A 6,000-nucleotide genomic window follows, 5' to 3' on the forward strand; every position below is an offset into this window, starting at 1 on the left:
TAATACGCGCTTCAGCTGTTGGAACGCTGCATCCTGGTCAGGTCCCCACTTAAAGGGTGTGTCCTTGCGCATCAAGCTGAACATAGGCGCAGCGACCGTCGAGAATCCCGCCACAAAACGCCGGTAGTAGGACGCTAATCCTAAAAAGGACCTCAGCTGGTGGATATCTGTGGGGGTGGGCCAGTCCCGGACGGCTCCAACCTTGTCCGGTTCCGTCCTGATGCCGGCTCCACTGACTCGGTGCCCCAGGAAGGAGACCTCACGTCGCAGCAACATGCACTTCCCAGGATGAAGCTTTAGGCCTGCACCCTTGATCCGCTCTAAAACCTCCCTCAGGTTCTCGAGCGCGGAGTCAAAGCTGGGTCCATGTGCGAGGAGATCATCCAAGTAGATGAGACAACGCTCCGGGGGCACACCAGCGAGGACCTTCTCCATTAGCCTTTCGAATGTTGCTGGGGCATTACACAACCCGAATGGCATGGTTGTAAACTGCCACAGGCCACGTCCTGTGGTGAAGGCAGTCTTGGCTTTGTCCTCTGGGGCCATGGCCACCTGCCAATAACCGCTCCGGAGGTCCAAAGAGGAAAACCATGCAGAGCCGGCCACATAGTCAAGAGACTCATCTATCCGAGGCAGTGGATAGGAGTCTTTTACAGTCTTGTCGTTCAACGGCCGATAGTCGACACAAAACCTCCAGCCTCCGGCCTTTCTTGGGGCCATTACGACCGAGGAAGCCCAGGGGCTTTCTGAAGGTTCGATAATGCCAGCCTCTTTCATCTCTTGTATCATTTGGTTAGCAGCTGCTTTGCGGGCGTAGGGGACTCGCCTAGGCCGTTGCCGGATTGGCTGTGCGTCCCCTGTATCGATAGAGTGCTGGACCAAGTGTGTGCAGCCTACATCGTTGGGGTGGGTGGAAAAACTGTGTCGATACTTATACAAAAGGTCCCAGAGCTTATCCTGTTGATCTGAGGTCAGGCCCTCCCGATTCTCCTCCCAAAGGTCTGCGACCGTTGAATTCGCTGCGGCTTCCATTTCAGCCTCGGGGGTTACAGTTGCGGTCTGTACAATGGCCGGTACCGGTGGCTGGCCGTGTACCACCGAGTCTGATGGTGGGTGGTTTTCATCCAGTGGGGGAATAGGGCTCTCTGCGAAAGGGGGCCCCCACTGTGGAGGATCCAGCCAACCTGGTGGGTCTCCCTGCACTACAACGTCCCCGGCGCCCTCCTTGAGGAAGGGGATAGACTCCCCGCCTGGAAAGGTAATAGCTTGTGCGTTAAAATCCAATGTTGCTCTTGCCCTAAACAGAAAGTCTTGTCCAATCACACAGTTCTCTCTGAGTTTTGCAACCCAGACCGGTTGCCGCACTGAATATGCTCCTACTTGGATGTGTGCTTCACACCTCCCCAGCATGGGAGCCTCTCCCCCGGTGATGGTAATGAGAGGGACCTCAGTAGCTTGGGGTTGAGTTCCGGCTGGCAGGAGATCCGGGTGTAGAACAGTTGCAGTGGAGCCTGAGTCCAGCAGGGCATGGGTCCCTTGACCATTGACCAGTACAGGTATTCTGCAGCAGTCTGTGGGGAAGGTGTCAAGGGAGCAAAGGGCGTGAGCAGAGGGGAGGTGGAGTATTCTAATCACCGGTTGAGTGTCACAGTCTCTGGGGGGCAAGGGTTGGCTCGGTCGACTCCCCTCTACACCGAGCCCCGCCCGTTTCCCGGCGCTGAACCCTCCGGAGCGGTGACAGGAGCTGGACAAAAGCGCCATGTATGGCCTTTTTGGTGGCAATTATAGCAGGCTTGACTCTGTCGACCCTCTGGGGGCAACGGTGGGCTCTCTGTGCCGAGCGGAGGAGGGTTGGGTCTAGGAGGCTTATACGTTTGAGCCTTAGGTCGTGTCAATGTCTGCGTGGAGCCATTTTCAAAACCCTCCAGGAAGATGTCCTCCACCACCAGTGCTTTCTCTAGAGCTGCTCCCAAGGTCTGTGGGTCTGCGAGCCGGACTTGCTGCCGTAATGGGATGGGCTGCAGGCCACGGATGAATGCCTCCTTCGTTAGCACCAAGCGGGTTGCATCATCGAAATCGGGGAATCCTCTTTGAGCCAGGTAGCGCAGTTCCGCTGCAAAAACTCCTAGCTTCTCTCCAGGACCCCGCATCCGCTCATTAAACCTCTGCCGCATCACAACTGCAGGGGCAGTGTTTCCAAAACGTCTCTCCAGTGCTCTGGAAATAGCTAGTGGGTTCTCAAGATCAGCAGCAGTCACATCAAGTAGTACTTTTCTAGCTTCACCCTCCAGGGCGGATATTAAATGGACTGCTCTCTTTGCAGGGGACCAGCCATTCGCAGTCGCTAGGAGGTTGAACTGGGCCCATTACGTTTCCCATGAAGTGAGCCCATCATAGCGTCCGACCTTTAGCTGGCCTTCCCTGGGGAAAGGTGTCGGTCCCTGCACATTCATCAATGCCGTGGTGAGGGCGGTGGTCAGAGCAGCTACCACATCGCTGGTTTGGCTATTGGTAGTAGAGGGACTAGCCGAGCCCGCAGTCAGGGAGCTACCTTGGCCGAGTCCATTGGCGGTGTAGGTATTTGCTTTGGGGCATGTACTTGGGTGGGGGGTTGTTGTTGGGCATGGGACATCAACAGTGATATGAGCATCCTTAACGTTAGCAGGTTCGGAGCTCACACTGGCATTGTCAGTAGCATGGTTAGAATTTACATTGCAATAGGGCTCATGAGGTTTAGCCCCAACATCTTGTGCTTCCCCTCCCCTCATGGATTTAATGTCACTTTTTGAGTTATTGAGAACATTTCCCAAAGCACGCTCCATTGCAATGCTCATTTTCTGCATAAAACGTTCCTCTAGACTTTCTGTAATGTCTTTCTCCAACTCAGGGATAGATTTTGGTTGGCCACCCCATTTCCCTGCCGTTATGTCTCTCTCCAACTCCGGGATAGATTTTTGTTGGCCACCCCATTTACTTGCCGTTATGTCTCTCTCCAACTCCGGGATAGATTTTGGTTGGGCATCCACCGGAGCCGGTCCACACGTGTCTTTGTTTACATCTGCTCTTTCAGTCAGCAATCCGGTGGCTGCAGCAAACTTAACCGGACTTCCTTTTATTTCCTCCGGAAGGTCCGTCAGCAGTGTAGCAAGGGGTGAGTAGGTTGTTTTTTTTCCTTTCTCCGTACCACCTGTGCATCGCTGGTTGGCTTCCTCCGTGGTGTTTCTGGGGGGGTGTATGGGGCATATAAGTCCGTGTTCTCACCGTGTTCAGCCATTTCGGTCCTCCGGCGGTGGCTAGCGATGCTAGCGTAGTTAGCCAACTGTAGTGCGGGGACTGGGGGCTGGGGAGATCCCACTTCTGACACCAATGTAGCGTTCGCGGCTCCGCCGCACGGGTGGCTAACTACTTAAATGAGGAGGACACGATGGCTGTAATTTATCCGGGTTTTATTACCCTACAAACAGACTAAACCCCGGGGTTGGAAGACTGCCCAAAACAACAAAGATAGGTAGCGGTATTGTCTCTTAGCTCTCTCAGGATCCCTCACTAGCTCTCCCGCCGTAGCTTGACCCTCTTCCGGTCACTTGTAAACCCCACCCCCTTTTTCTCCCCGCCCTATCCGGCTAACTAGGGCAACGTCTTCCCCCCAACAATCCCCTTGTGAGTCTCTCCCAGTTCAGCACTGCAGGGTCGCTACAATACTTTTAACCACAGTAAAAAAAGCTTTAATTACTAATTACCTTCTGGATTTAGATAATTAGCTAAATTAAAATATAAAATCAGTTATTAATTCAATTTTGACATATAAGTTCTAATATCCAACAGCAGTATATAAAGCAATTCAAGCTCTGCATGTGCCAGCTGTGATAAACACACTTACACATTAATATTCTAGTTATTTAATGTATATGATTCTGCAATAAGCCATTTAGAGTACCAAGTACTTTGACTTTTGCAGCCTGTCCTCCTCCAAAAAACGACCAAATAGGTCGATTGTTCAGGAGTTTATTATGAACTATAGTCACATTTGAAAGTTTAGCACCTCTAGTGGTCGTGTAAGAAACAACTATTTGCGGCAATTGCAAATGCTCCGGAGGGTCGTATAGTCACAAATAACCCTCTCTGGAAAATCTAAATTGTAGAATAGTTTGGCCATTAAAATGCTTTTTGATTAGATTTCTAGCGAGAAGTGTATATTGTAATCTTAGAATCCACGTCCAGTGGATGTGTAGGATCTATCGCTTGATAGATATTATGAAGATTATTTGAGGTCTCGCCAGGAGAACCTGTATATTATATACTACGTCTTTCCCCTACTCATTTCATTTCACTCATTTCTATTGACGGCAGCGTCAATGTAAAGTTGGCGTCAACCCTCACGGGGTGAAAACAGTATTTCCGGTCTCGAAGTTTTCATAATAAAACCGGAAGTATTCCCCTCAATGATTTCACAGTGATATCTGCATTACTCATCCACTAAAAAACATCAGATTATACTTGTTAATTGCCCAACATTGATTGGTTTAAATTGTGTACAATGCTTTTGTGTTTTTAACCTTCGATTCGGAGAAACAAATAGTTTTTGGGGAGTTTAGGATGGCTGAAGACACTACTACCCATAATCCTCAGGTATCGTTTGGGACTACAACATCCGCTTTGCTTGACAAACCCCGTGATTAGTCCTCAAGCTCTGTTATTTGATGTTGGAGTGGCAGTGCGCAAGGTTACGCAGAGCGTCAAACAGCTCTTTGAAATGGAAAATGGAACCACGTCAGACAATCCAAACTGGATTCGAACGGGTCCAGCCCCACTCCCCAGAACTACACATGCTGGCTAATTGTGTCTCGCAACATGTTCTATGGAACGTCTCTACTGGGAATTGTAGTTTTAAAAAACGTTTTCGTATTTCCCATAATTAGAAGTTGCCAGTATTAAACTGTGTACATCCCTGGAGGTTTAGGGGATAGGAAACACTCAAATGTAAAACATGTAATTAATAAATGGGTGAAAATTGCTTGTGTCCATAATGGGCAGCATTAATATACCCACATGACAGCTAAGGTCAGAAGAGCTTTATTTAACAGCTGGTCTTATTATTGATAAGCCTGAAACATGCACTTGTCAAGGTTCAGAGGCAAATTTTGCAAATATGGCAGTAGCCATTGATCATCTCAAGATAAGATAAGATATACTTTATTGATCCCAAGATGGGAAATGTTGTTACAGCAGCATGTACAACATGCAATTTATTATTACTTTGTAATTCTCCTACACTTGTTGGACTTTTGTCATGTATGTTTTCATGCAAATACTTTTGTGCTTTTACTTAAGATTTGAATGCAGGACTTTTACTTGTATCAGAGTATTTTTACTATTTACAGTAGTATTGCTACTTTTACTTAAGTAAAACATCTGAGTACTTGTTCCACCAATGATACCTCCACATTTATTACAAAGAGACAGGAAATTATCATTATTGATGTTTTATATTTCATGTCTAAACTCCTGGTTATACAACCAAACAATTCAATAGAAGTGAGTGAATCACTAAATGGGTATCGTGTAAAAACACTTTCTATTCATGTATAGCCTTGGGGTATACTGAATGAGAAGAATGCAGTGAATGGTGGAATAAAATTAATAAAGACATGAATAATAGTGGATATATTGATATCTCAGTCTCGCCCATATCAGCACATCTTAGCCTATTGAGAAGTAATGAAAGAGTCATAGCTCATGAACTCGTAGCCTTAAATAATTACATGGGAGAGACAGAGGGACAGATTTTAGGAAAGAAATGCATAGATAGGTTGAACACATTTCCGTCTTTACAAAGTTTCTCATGGGCCCATTGTTATGCTGTGAAAGAAAGACAATATATTCCAGCACTCGTGGCTCAGCAAGAGTCATTTGTAGGAAATGAGGCTGCTCATAATCATGGTCTATTAGCAGCATGATATAATCTGTTCTCTTTTGGCTACACAGGCACATGAAAATCTT

The sequence above is a fragment of the Notothenia rossii genome (genome assembly GCF_949606895.1).
Source record: "Notothenia rossii genome assembly, chromosome: 8".
Lineage (NCBI taxonomy): Eukaryota > Metazoa > Chordata > Actinopteri > Perciformes > Nototheniidae > Notothenia > Notothenia rossii.